Source organism: Artemia sp. Qi Xiang Cuo, unplaced genomic scaffold, assembly GCF_049724085.1.
Source record: "Artemia sp. Qi Xiang Cuo unplaced genomic scaffold, ASM4972408v1 HiC_scaffold_3086, whole genome shotgun sequence".
Classification (NCBI taxonomy): Eukaryota; Metazoa; Arthropoda; class Branchiopoda; order Anostraca; family Artemiidae; genus Artemia; species Artemia sp. Qi Xiang Cuo.
The window spans coordinates 72,979-87,295 of NW_028300481.1; the positions used below are offsets into that span (position 1 = coordinate 72,979).

Here is a 14,317-nt window from a genome sequence, read left to right on the forward strand (position 1 = left end):
TAATTTTTTCATCTCCTAAACTAATAACAGATTTAGGAGCATGGACTGTTGGTTTCACTTTATTCCATCATTAATTGGTGGGAAAGATAGAGGGTTTATGAAAGAAAACAGATTTATTGCTTAAACAGATAGTTATTCAATTTTATCTTTTTTTCTTAATGTTTTTCTCAGTTGGTGGTCAGCACTTGTGTTATTTCTTCAGTTATTTGATATGACTTAACTTTTTTGTCAATATTAGGATTTTGTTAGTTTTATCATAGCACATAAGAGAAAACGATGGACATCAAAAAAAGGAGGAAAGCCAGTCGGTTAAAATACAGACGTATTAATTTGTTGTAAGTCCCCGAAACAAAATGAAAGTTAAAAGTTAAACGAAACACATGAAAATTAAAAGGGTTCTAAAGGGCCCAAGTACATATTTATTTTGGTATACTAGGATCAGACTAAGCTCAATTTGGCGAGCAAAAGCCACCTTCATAAGAAAAAAAAAAAATTAAAACCTTGCACAAATTTATATTGTTTTTTTTTAACGATCTTACTGAACTTCTCAAATAAATAATGCATTTCACAAATGGTGGGGAAAATATCAAAATAAAATATTCCGATTGAAAACATGATTTTGAAATTTTTTAACACGTAATTCAAATTTCGAAATAATGAAAATTTCCAACACGTAGTAAATTGTTTCATATTTATTCAGGGATAATTGTTTACCTTTTCAAATGTCTGCAAAAACGGTGTTTTAAACGACGTAGCAAATGTTGGCTTAAAAGGTACCGACAGAAACATGATTTTGATAATTTACGGCATTTAGTTCCATTTCCTTCAAAATTTTCCATCTTTGTACAGGAAAAAAATTGTCTACCTTTTAAAAAATTTGTGAAACAGGGCAGATAACAGTATATTTGAAAAAAAAAATCGATTATAGCTGAGATGTGATATAGCTACTGCAATTTTAGTGTCCGTCTGGGGTAGGCCTACTACACAATATATACAAAAAAAAGAAGCGAAAATAGCTTTTTACACGGGTTTCTTTTTCAACAAAAAAAAGTTGATTTTCAACGTGGCATGCTTGGTTGGTTTACCACGCTAGTTAGCATTTTTTTATTTATGATGAACATGACCCAGAAAAGAAAAAATATAGGAAATAATGCTTTACGAAAGTTACTTTCTACCTATTAATGTATTTTCGTTTAGCAGTAAAAGATATCCTAAAATACTTCGTGATAAAAAAAAGAGATAAGAACAATTAGGAAATCTTAAAACTAAGTAATTCCCGCCTCGGAATTAAAGCCCCGGCGAGGAAGCCTTCCGAGAACCCATGCATAAAATGTGTAACAAAACAGCACCTAGTGCCGGGACTTTGGGTACTCGCATTTCCACGCGCACTCTATACTAGGGAAGTTAGTTAAGTCCCTTACTCGCGTCTAATCAGATAAGCTACAATCGGAACTCTTGAAAATAGAGAAATTATTCTATGCCTGCGATTCGAAAGACCAAGCTCGACCCCCCCTACTAAAAATACATTCAACAAAACGATTCTCCTCAAGGGCGCCGGCAGAAAATTTTCTAGGGGGGGTCAGACGCCAAAATAACAGTGGTGCTTGGGTGATAGTTTAGGTGGTTTAGGGCACCAGACTACGACTTTACCCCGAGAAGGGCGAATTTACAACCAATTAAAATCCTATGAAGCTAATTGATTTAAAAGTATCAATAACTATATTTTAGGCTTCCCAGTTGCAAAAAGAGTAATGCCACATAGTGGCAGTACTGAATTCAACCAAGTTGATTCGCTTTATTTGTAATGAAATTTGGCTACGTTTGGTGATCTGTAATTGCATATCAGTTATAATGAAGGGGGGGGGGGTGATTCATTATTTAGGTGGGTTAGGGTAGATTCCTACGAAAGTACATTTTAATGGACAAACTGCTTACTCTTGGGACTTCAGATAAATGTTGAAAGAGGTGGGGGGGGATAGGAATTAATCAAAATGTTTTTCTGTACAGCTATTATGTTACATTCCCATATCTACCAGCACAGAGGTGGAAAAGGCAAGGCAGGGCATCATCAGCCCCGCCATGAAATTTCTTTGGGGTGGCAAATACTGCTAGGAGCTTAGTTTTCAGCAATTTTAAATGGTAATATTTTTCTTTTTCTATTTATATGAAGTACTTAAAGGTATTTAAACAAATGTATGTAATGTATTTATCGATAAGAAAATCCTATTGTAGAGGTTGTGATGGCTTCAGTTATGTAAGAGATCAAAAGTCTCACAGAATTTCCATCCATAAAAAGAATAATACTCCTTTTCATCCAACCAAAATTCTTTAGTAGTAATAATAACAAGGACTTTTTACCAAAATTACTATTCATCGCCCATTTTTAAGTAAAGATAGATAGATAAGATAATTTATTCAGCCGCTAGGCCATACAGAAACATTACAATGGTTATATAACACAACAGCCAGTTTACACTTAAATAAATGGTATAACTACTAACTACAAACAAAAACCTTAAACCCATTATTTACATCTTTTTAAACCCTCTTTTATAAATCCAGTCACTGCTTCGATCGTCTCCCGCGATGAAGATTTAAGGATCCCAGGAAAAAACACTTCCCCATCACCTAAATACTTCAATCTCAAATTTGAAAGCCTCTGGCACACCGTCAAAAAATGGAGCATTTCTTTCAAATACTTTTAATCTACTTTTTAAGGGCAAACCATTCGCTCGGACCTGGAACCACAGACGCAAGTTTTCTCGTGGCAAATTCAGCTTGAAATAATATTCTAGTCCAAAAGACTCTTTTATCTTAGAATACTGGCACAAGGTTTTAGATTTTCGAATCTGTTAATGCTAGTGTTGGATCTCTTGATCCTCCTTAACATGTTTTAGGTTCCGATAAATTTCCTCTGGATCGCCTGTTGGACCAAGACCTTCATTCCAAGCGTATGAAAGTCAGGCATTATCAAGGAGGGCTTTAACATGGAACGGCCACGATCTTTTTCTACATTGCTGCAATAATTCAAAATATGCGGCTTTCATAAGCCTCTCATCTGGTAGTTGGATAATTTTCAGCCAAAATTTTACAACTTGTAGTAACCTTTCTTTATGCAGCGAAAACAAATCTAGATAGACCCCGGCGCCGCGCCGATGAGGGAAGTCCAGCGGCGGCGGGGCCAAAACCGGCGTGATAAATGTTGACCGCAAACATTAATGTTTTCATTAGTCTTTCTCAAATCACAGCTTAAATTTACAACAGATTCGAGCCTTTTCATGAGTTAAAAAATTCACAAGTCGCTGGCTAGAAACTGGTCTTCTTCGTTATTCATCAACAGAAGTAGAAATGGGGTAGAAACGAAATGGATGTGGCGTTTCAGAACCCTTGCATAATACGAGTAGTTGAAGTATCTATTAGCTATGTATTCTTAACATAAATAATTATCAAAATTAGTACTTTTTTTTCATCAAGCATTACAGCATACAAAACTTCAAATACCGTATCACAAAATTCCTCTGTTATCTGGGTAAAAACTTTGAATATAATTTTGAACTCATAATGCCCTTTGCCTGTATCTGTTTTGTCACCTTTAAAACAGTTGAAATGGGCGACTTTGATATTAATTGTTTTTTTTTTTTGCTCTTTTGGATTCTTAAAAATACTTATTGTATTAAAAAATAGTTTTTAATTAAAATTTTAAAAAAATGCATTTTAAATTTTTTTTGCTTATTTATATAATATATCTCATGTAGGCTAAGGCTGAACTGCTGTATTTTTATTGCTTTTGGCTGCTCTTTTGGATATTATTCGTTTTTTCTTTTGGGGAATCATTCCAAATTATAAACTGATAAACACCTAATATCAGTCTAATTATAAACTACATCTAAAAGGAGTAAATTTATCAAATTGAAAAACACATGATGAACACTTCACATGAGAACATTTCAATTACAATGAAACAAAAAACACTTAATGGTTTATTCGGTATGAAGAAAAATTAAATGCCAGCTATTTTCTGGTTCAAAATGAAAAGCTCTCCGTTTTAAATGTAATTAAATGAAATAATATGCAGACTGAAGTAGCTCCAGGAAGATGTTCAGATTTTCATCCTAGTTCGTCACTTTTAATCCAAGCAAAATGTTAGGACACTTAGCATCAGTTATTGAGTTAAAGCTTTGATTTCCAAATGCTCACAAAAATTACCAAATTTAAGAAAGTCGCAACAATAAGTCACCTGTGGTCAAAATACTCAAAGACTCCTCTTTGATCCCCACCCAGGCTCAAAGCTTCTGCTATGAGTAGAGAGGGGTCAGAAGGCGCCACCCCTCACCCCTGCTGCCACCTATAACTTTTTTTACATATTTCATGGATCATTATGTGTGTCGGTCGATTTATTTGATGTTTTTTACGGATGTTTAATGGTTTTTGTCAGTGAGAATTTGAAAAACAGGAACTTTGTCACATTTATGGATGTCAACAGCAATTCATGTCTGTTATATGGTTTTCTCAGTGAGAATGAAAAAACAGGAATTTTCTCACTTGGAAAAACAGGAATTTTCTCACATGGAAAACCCTAAACCACGTGGTCCTGTCACGAGTAGCACCTGTGAACTTGATTTACATAATCGCTAGGGGAAATTATTGATTCACGAAGGGGAGAATTAAGAAACATTAAGGCTTCTTTAATCTTAGGTCTGAGGGATAAACGTTCTTTAGGTCAGAGAGAAAGATTAATATTCTAATTTTAAATAGGGCTTCATTGATCTTTAGTGTCATGAATTATAATTGACATCACTTGTTATCTTGGAATTATGCGTGAGTCTAAAGAAATAAAAATTCTATTTTAAAATACGGCTTTATGGAGCTTTAAGCCGGAGAGATAAATTGATATTCTAACGAAACCCTAATAGTTTAGCTAGGAAAATTTATGAGATGAAGAGATTAACGTAGGAAAGGGTTTCCTAGAAATTTGAAATGCGTTAGCGCAGAGATGCCAAACAAAAGGAACACGCTGAAATTACGTTTAGGGATTATTTGGGGCGAAACCGTTTTATCCATTTTATGGGATTATTTCGGCAAAACAGTTAGAGACATTTGAAAGAAGATTTTAGGAAAGGTTTTAGAAGAGAATTTGAGGGTGAAACTCTGTGGTCGTTATAATACACAAGTTCCATTTGAACAGTGTTGTGAGGTCCTCTACCCCAACCCCAAAGGGTTCCGATCCCCCACCCCAACCCCGGAGGAAGCCCCCGGTACTCCAAGGTCCCCCCAGCTCCCCTACAGCCACACCCCCCCCAAGGCCCTCCTCCGCCCCGCCAAGGCCCTCCTCTGGGCCTCAAAGGGCCCCCGGACCCCAAAGGGCACCCCGGACCCCAAAGGCCCTCCCCCGGTCCTCAAAGGTCCCCGGGCTCCCAAAGAGCCACCGGCGCCCCCAAAGACCCACCCAGACTCCCAAAGGCCATCCCCGGGCCCCCCAAAGGCCCATCGAGCTCCCAAAGGACCAACGGGGTCCAAAAGGCCATACACCGGTCCCCCAATGGCCCCCCGGCCCCCCACGGGCCCCCCCGCCCCCCAAACGCCCCCCCCCGGCCCCCAAAGGGCCACCCAGATCCCCAAAGGACCAATCGGTCCTCAAGTGTCCCCCAGACTCCCAAAGGCCCTCCCTGTGCCCCAAAGGTCCTCCTCCGGTCCCCAAAGGCCCATCGAGTTCCCAAAGGACCAACGGGGTCCCAAAGGCCCTCCACCGGTCCCCAAATGTCCCCCAGGCACCCCAAGGCCCTCCCCCGCCCCCCCCAGGCCCACCCACCCCCCCCAATGCCCTCCCCGGACCCCAAAGCCCATCCCCTAGTCCCCAACGGCCCTCCCAAACTACCACAGGACCACCAACCCTCACGGGGCCCACAAACCCACAAACTCTCTCCCCGAGCAATCGTCTTTCGTTGATGGTTGTTGTCTGAAACCTATGAGTGTGGATGTGTATTTTGATACTTCAGGCTTTTCTGAGATAAGGTTTCCGAGTATTTCCTAGGTGAATGTTGTCTGAAACCAATAGTTTGGGATGATTAGTTTTCTATTTAAGGCTTTTATTAGCTATGTTTCTTAGACTTTCTTTGGTGTGTGTTGAGTTAAACTTATGATTTGGGATTTGTAGTTTGCTATTTTTGACTTTTCTGAGTTGGATTTCTTAGTCTTTCATAGGTGTGTGGTGTCTGAAACCTATGATTTGGGATGTGTAGTTTGCTATTTTTGACTTTTCTGAGCTGGGTTTCTTAGACTTTCATATGTATGAGTTGTATGAAAAATATGATTTGGGATGTGTAGTTTGCTATTTCAGGCTTTTTTGAGCTAAGGTTTTCTAGTATTTCGTAGGTGAATGTTGACTGAAACCAATAGTTTGGGATGAATAGTTTGCTATTTTTGACTTATCTGAGCTAGGTTTCTTAGTCTTTCTTAGGTGAGTGTTGACTGAAACCGATGATTTGGGATATTTAGTTTGCTATTTTTGACTTTTTTGAGATGGATTTCTTAGTCATTCACAGGTGTGTGTTGTATAAAACCTATAATTAGTGGTGTGTGGATTGCTAATTTTGACTTTTCTGATCTGGATTTCTTAGACTTTCATAGGTGTGTGTTGTGTGAAACCTATAGTTTGGGATGACTAGTTTGATATTTTTGACTTTTCTGAGATAGGTTTCTTAGCCGTTCATAGGTGACTGTTGTCTGAAACCTATGATTTGGGATGTATAGTTTGCTATTTCCGACTTTTCATAACCGGATTTTTTAGTCTTTCGTAGGTGTGTGGTTTCTGAAACCTATGATTTGGGATGTGTGGCTTGCTATTTTTTTGAATTTTCTGAGCTGGATTTCTGAGCCATTCGTAGGTGTGTGTTGACTGAAACCTATGATTTGGGATGGTTAATTTGCTATTTTCGACTTTTCTGAGCTAGATTTCTTAGCCTATCATATGTGTGTCATTTCAGAAAATTATGATTTGGGAGGTGTAGTGTGCTTTTTGGACTTTTCAGAGCTAGGATTCTTAGTCACTCATTGGTGTGTGATGTCTAAAACTTCGGGTTTGGGATGAGTAGTTGGCTATTTCAAACTTTTCTTATCTATGGTTTCTTAATATTTAGTAGGTGAATGCTGTCTGAAACTTATGATTTGGGATATGTAAATTAATAGTTCGGGCTTTTCTGAGTTGGATTTCTTAGTCTTTCATAGGTGTGTAGTGTCTGAAACCTATGATTTGGGATGTGTAGTTTGCTATTTTCGACTTTTCTTAGCTAGGTTTCTTAGAATTTCATAGGTATGTTTTGTCATAACAGTATGATTTGGGATGTATAGTTTGCTATTTAAGTCTTTTCTGAGCTAATGTTTTCTCGTATTTCGTAGGTGAATGTTGTCTGAAACCAATAGTTTGGGATGTGTAATTTGCTATTTCCGACTTTTCCAAACCGGATTTCTTAGTCTTTCGTAGGTGTGTGGTGCCTGAAACCTATGATTTGGGATGTGTGGGTTGCTATTTCAGGCTTTTCTGAGTTGGATTTCTTAGTCTTTCATAGGTGTGTAGTGTCTGAAACCTATGATTTGGGGTGAGTGGATTGCTACTTTTGACCTTTCTGAGCTGGATTTCTTAGCCTTTCATAGGTGTTTGTTGTCTGAAACATATAGTTTGGGATGACTAGTTTGCTATTTTTGACTTTTCTGAGCTAGGTTTCTTAGCCATTCATAGGTGAGTGCTGTCTGAAACCTATGATTTGGGATATGTAATTTGCTACTTCTGACTTTTCATAACCGGATTTCTTAGTCTTTCGTAGGTGTGTGGTGTCTGAAACCTATGATTTGGGGGTGTGTGGGTTGATATTTTTTGTCTTTTCAGAGCTGGATTTCTTAGTCTTTCGTAGGTGTGTTTTGACTGAAACCTATGATTTGGGATGGTGAATTTGCTATTTTTGACTTTTCTGAGCTAGATTTCTTAGCCTTTCATAGGTGTGTCCTTTCAGAAAATTATGATTTGGGAAGCACAAAAAAACTTACACATGCACACTAAAACTTACATGCACACAAAAACTTGAATGCACACACAAAATTATACACACACACACACACACAAACAAAAAATAAAAAAAAAAACACAAGATCACACACACACACACGCAAAAAATAAAAAACAAACAAAAACAAAAACACACACAAAAAAACAGTCAATCAAAAAAAAAATTAAACATTACAACAAAAAACTCACAAACACACACGAAAACAAAAATACATAAACACAAACAAACAAAATAAACACAAAAAAACAAGAAAAATTACAAACACACTCAAAAAATTACACACACACAAAAACTAACACAAGAACCCTAAAACTTACACACACACACACACTAAAACTAACACACACACTCCAAAAATAAAACACCCACACACACACACAAACTTACACACACACACACACACACAAAAACTGACACAAACACACGAAAACTTACAAGCACACAAAAACTTAAATGCACACAAAAAATTACACACACACACACAAAAAAAAAATATACTAAAACAAACAAACGAACTCTCACACACACACACTAAAAAAATAAAAAACGAAAAAAAACTTAAAAAAAAGAAATCCCAAACATACAAAATCACTAAAAAAAGGTAAAAATAAAATATCACACACACACACGAACTAACAACAAAACAAACAAAAACTTACACACACACACACACACATACACAAAAAATAACATAAGAACACACAAACTAAAGCAAACAAACGCAAAAAAAAAAACACACACACCCACACACAAAACAAACACAAACACACACTAAAAAGTAAACACTCAAGCAAAATAATACAAAAAAAAAATAATACACACACACACACACACACACACACACAAACTAAAAACAACAAACAAACAAAAAACTTACACACACACGCAATAACACACAAACACACAAAACCAAACACAAAAAAAAAAACAATAACAAAAAAATACAAACAACACAAACAATAAAAGACACACAAAATATTACACACACACACACAAAAACTAACACACCCTATCAAAATATTACACACACACACAAAAACTTACACACACACACACGAACAAATACACACAATCGAAAAAAAAAGCTAAAACACAAAACAAATTACAAACACACACACACACACACACACAAACTAACACATGCACACTAAAAATAACATTCACACAAAAACTTATACACACACACACACGAAAACTTACACACACACGTCAAAACTTCACACACACAAAAGCTTAGACACACAAAAACTTACACACACACACACACACACAAAACATACACACCCACACGCAAAAACATACACACACAAACACAAAAACTGACACACAAAAAAACATACACACACACACACACACACACACAAAAACTTAAAAACACAAAAACTTACACACACACAAAAAATAACAAACAAACACAAACACACAAACACACACAAAACTTACACACACGCAAGAAAACTTACAAACACACACAAAAACTTACACACAAAAAAAAAAACAAAACCAAAAAAAAAAAATAAATATAAAAATCTATCTCTCAAACCAACACTAAAAAAAACAAACAAAAAAAAAAAGACATAAACACACACACACACACACACACAAAAACCGACACATGCACACAAAAACTTACAGGCACACACACACACACACACACACACACACACACACACACACGCAAGCACACACACACACACACACACACATAAACACACACACACACACACACAACACACACACACACACACACACACACACACACACACACACACACACACACACACACACACACACACACACACACACACACACACACACACACACACACACACACACACACACACACACACACACACACACACACACACACACACACACACACACACACACACACACACACACACACACACACACACACACACACACACACACACACACACACACACACACACACACACACACACACACACACACACAACACACACACACACACACACACACACACACACACACACACACACACACACACACACACACACACACACACACACACACACACACACACACACACACACACACACACACACACACACACACACACACACACACACACACACACACACACACACACACACACACACACACACACACACACACACACACACACACACACACACACATAGAATTTCTATCGTGAAATGCAAGAGTTGGAATATTTCAGTAGTGACTTGCTGTGCTTTACCTTCTCAGAGTTACATTCTCTTGATTTTTCGAAGTTCATTTTGAATTTCTGTCATGAAATGCAAGAGTTGGAAAATTGGGGTCTTAGTCCACCAGCCCGAATGGTGGAAATCCACTAGCTCAATATTGGGGTCTCAGTCCACCAACCTGAATGGTGGAAATTCACTAACTCAGAATTAGGGTCTTAGTCCACCAGCCTGAATTGTGGAAATTCACTAGTTCAGAATTTTGTTCACAGCACACCAGCCTGATTTGTGTATAGTAAAAGGGGACGCTGATAAATGCGCACACACACACAGAGAAATTAAAATAACACACAGGGACAACACCCCCAAAGAAATGACACACACAGACAGAATAATAATTATAATAGTACTCTAGTCAATACGTGCTTAAATTTAGGTGTGACCTAGTGCTTAAGTTGGTCTACTCTAGATCTGGTCACCTTACGTGGTCTTGGGGTAGAACCCCACACCTGACAATTTTTTCTTATGTACTTTTTTCTTTCATCGTTCAATGTTTTTTCAATAAGAAAATTATTTTAATTGATATAATCATAAAACCATGGTCTTGGTCATTTATGATTGTATATAAAAAAAAACTAGACATCTTCAAAATGATATTAGTCTGCTACGACAATTCTTACAGGCTAGAAAAAAGTTTGCTCAATACTGAAATTTACCAATGAAACTGAATTACAATATGAATATGATCAGGAATTGTTTACAAGTCAGGTTGGCCGAGTGGTTAAGGCGCTAGACTTAGGATCTGGTCCCAATATGGGGTCGTGGGTTCGAGTCCCACACTTGACAATTTTTTCTTATTCTAAATCTTTGGAAACAGCCTATATTTCTGACCGTTTAAGTTTTGATGTTAGTGTTGTCAGTCAAAAGCTATGACCTTGAGAAAAGAGCTTGAGAAAATTGCCTGATTATCGAAAAATGGGGAAACATCCTCCAAAAGTCGACAGGAATGCACCCTCCAGCGCTTTGTCGGATATGTTGAATAAAATATGCAAAGTCGACATAGCTTTATTTCATTTTTTTTAAGGTTAATTTAGACGAGGTTCTGAATTTTCTTAAAGAAGAGAAAAAGTTAGCTCAATTCTGAACTTTACCAATGAAACTGAATTACAATATGAATATGATCAAGAATTGTTCACAAGTCAGGTTGGCCGAGTGGTTAAGGCGCTAGACTTAGGATCTGGTCCCCAGGTGGGTTCGTGGGTTCGAGTACCACACTTGACAATTTTTTTCTTATTCTAAATCTCTAGAAACAGCCTCTATTTCTGACCGTTTAAGTTTTGATGTTAGTGTTGTCAGTCAACATCACTGACCTAGAGAAAAGCGGCACAGTCGGGGTATCCACCCCCCAGGATAGGTTTGGTTAGGTTAAGGGGTCTTAACCTAACCCAGGTTAGATTAGGTTACCTAACCTAACTAGGGTTAGCAGGTTAGGTTAGGTTCGGTTAAGTGGCCGGTCACGTACGCTTCACTTAGGTTAGCTTAGGTTAGGTAGAGACAGGCAAAAGTTAGGTGTATGATTAGGTTAGGTTAGGTTAGCTAAGTTAGGTTAGGTTAGGTTAGGTTAGGTTAGCCTACGTACGCGCGCGTACGTAGGCTAACCTAGCATAACCTAATTTAACCTAACCTAACTTAATCTAACCTAACCTAACCTAATCAAACACCTAACTTTTTGTCAGTCTCTCACCTAACCAAAGCAAACATAAAGGAAGTATACGTGGCCGGCCACTTAACCGAACCTAAACTCACCGGTTAACCTAAGTTAGGTTAGGTAACCGAAACTAACCTGGGTTAGGTTAAGACCACTTAACATAACCTAACCTATCCTGGGGTGGATACCCCGATGGTGCTGCTTTTCTCTAGGTCATTGCTTTTGACTGACAACACGACCATCAAAACTTAAACGGTCAGAAATAGAAGCTGTTTCTATATATTTAGAATAAGAAAAAAATTGTAATGTTTGGGACTCGAACCCACGACCCCATATGGGGACCAGATCTTAAGTCTAGCGCCATAACCACTCGGCCAACCTGACTTGTAAACACTTCTTGATCATATTCATATTGTAATTCAGTTTCATTGGTAAAGTTCAGAATTAAGCTAACTTTTTTCTCTTCTTTAAGAAAATTCAGAACCTCGTCTAAATTAACCTTAAAAATGAAATAAAGCTATGTCGAATTTGCATATTTTATTCAACATATCTGACATAGCGCTGGAGGGGTGCATTCCTGTTAACTTTGGGAGGATGCTTCCCCATTTTTTGATAATCAGGCAATTTTCTCAAGCTCTTTTCGCAAGGTCATAACTTTTGACTGACAACACTAAAATCAAAACTTAAACGGTCAGAAATATAGGCTGTTTCCAAAGATTTAGAATAAGAAAAAATTGTCAAGTGTGGGACTCGAACCCACGACCCCATATTGGGACCAGATCCTAAGTCTAGCGCCTTAACCACTCGGCCAACCTGACTTGTAAACAATTCCTGATCATATTTATATTGTAATTCGGTTTCATTGGTAAAGTTCAGAATTGAGCTAACTATTTTCTCTTATTTAAGAAAATTCAGAACAGAATTTGAACATTTGCACTTTTCTAGTTTTTTTATTTAATCTATTAAAGACTCTAACAATTTAGGTTCTGAATAAATCATTTTACAGAAGTTATTTAGTGAAATACCATGACATGATTAATGAAAAAAAGTACATAATAAAAATATGCCTGGTGTGGGGTTCGAACCCACGACCCCGTATGGGGACCAGATCTTGAGTCTAGCGCCTTAACCACTCGGCCAACCTGACTTGTAATCAATTCCTGATCATATACATATTTTAATTCAGTTTCTTTCTGTGTGTGTCGTCTCTTAGTGTATGTTGTCCCTGTGTGTTATTCGTCTCTCTCTGTGTGTGTGTGTGCGCACGTAACCTCGTCCAATGTGAATTTCAACCATTCACGCTGGTGGACTAAGACCCCTATTCTGAGCTAGGGAATTTCCACTATTCAGGCTGGTGGACTAATACCCTAATTCTGAGCTAGTGAATTTACACCATTCAGGTTGGTGGACTGAAACCCCAATATTGAGCTAGTGGGTTTCCACCATTCGGGGTGGTGGACTAAGACCCCAATTTTCCAACTCTTGCATTTCATGACAGAAATTCAAAATTAACTTAGAAAAATCAAGAGAATGTATCTGTGAGAATGTAATTAACCGAGAGTCTCAACTTATATATTAAGACTCTCTAATGTCACTACATATATTTGTGTCTGAGCGAGTCTATGTGGGTGGGGGGCTGTGTGTGTGTGTGTGTGTTTGTGTGTGTGTGGGTTTTTTTGTTTTTGTGTGGTTGTTGGTTGGTGGGGGTTGGTGTTGGGTGGGTGTTTGTTTTGGGCTTGTTTGTTTTTGTTTATGTGTGTTTTTTGTTTTGTTTGTGTTTTTTGTGTTTGTGTGTGTGTGTGTTTGTGTGTGTGTGTGTGTGGGTGTTTTGTGTGTGTGTGTGTATGTTGTTGTGTGTGTGTGTGTGCGTGTGTGTATGTTTTTGTTTTGTTGTGTGTGTGTTTTTGTGTGTGTGTGGGTTTTGTGTGTGTGTGTGTTGTTTTTGTGTTTGTGTTTGTTTTGGTGTGTGTGTGTGTTTGTGTGTGTGTGTGTGTGTGTGTGTGTGTGTGTTTGTGTGTGTGTGTTTGCATGAGGGTGTGTGTGTGCGTGTGTGTGTGTAAGTGTGTGTGAGTGTGGATATGTATATATATATATATATATATGCGGGTATATATATGTGTGTGTGTTTTGTGTGTGTGTGTTGCGTGTGTGTGTAAGTTTTTGTGTGTGTGTGTGTGTGTTTGCGTGTGTGCGTGTAGTTGTCGTGTGTGTGTGTTAGTTTTTTCGCGTGTGTGTCAGTTTTTGTGTGATTGTTATTGTTTTTGTGCTTCTAAGATTTAGGGTGCATGTGTTGGTTTTTGTGTGTGTGTGTGTGTGTGTGTGTGTGTGTAAGTTTTTGTGTG

The 14,317-nt window shown here is 37.8% G+C and overlaps 1 non-coding gene across 1 annotated transcript; it reads right to left on the reverse strand.

Annotated features, from left to right (window-relative positions):
* Positions 1–12,710: 12,710 nt before the first annotated feature.
* Positions 12,711–12,793, reverse strand: TRNAL-UAG (transfer RNA leucine (anticodon UAG)). The gene has a single exon. It is a non-coding gene; the product is annotated as a tRNA-Leu (tRNA).
* Between the last annotated feature and the right edge of the window lie 1,524 nt (positions 12,794–14,317).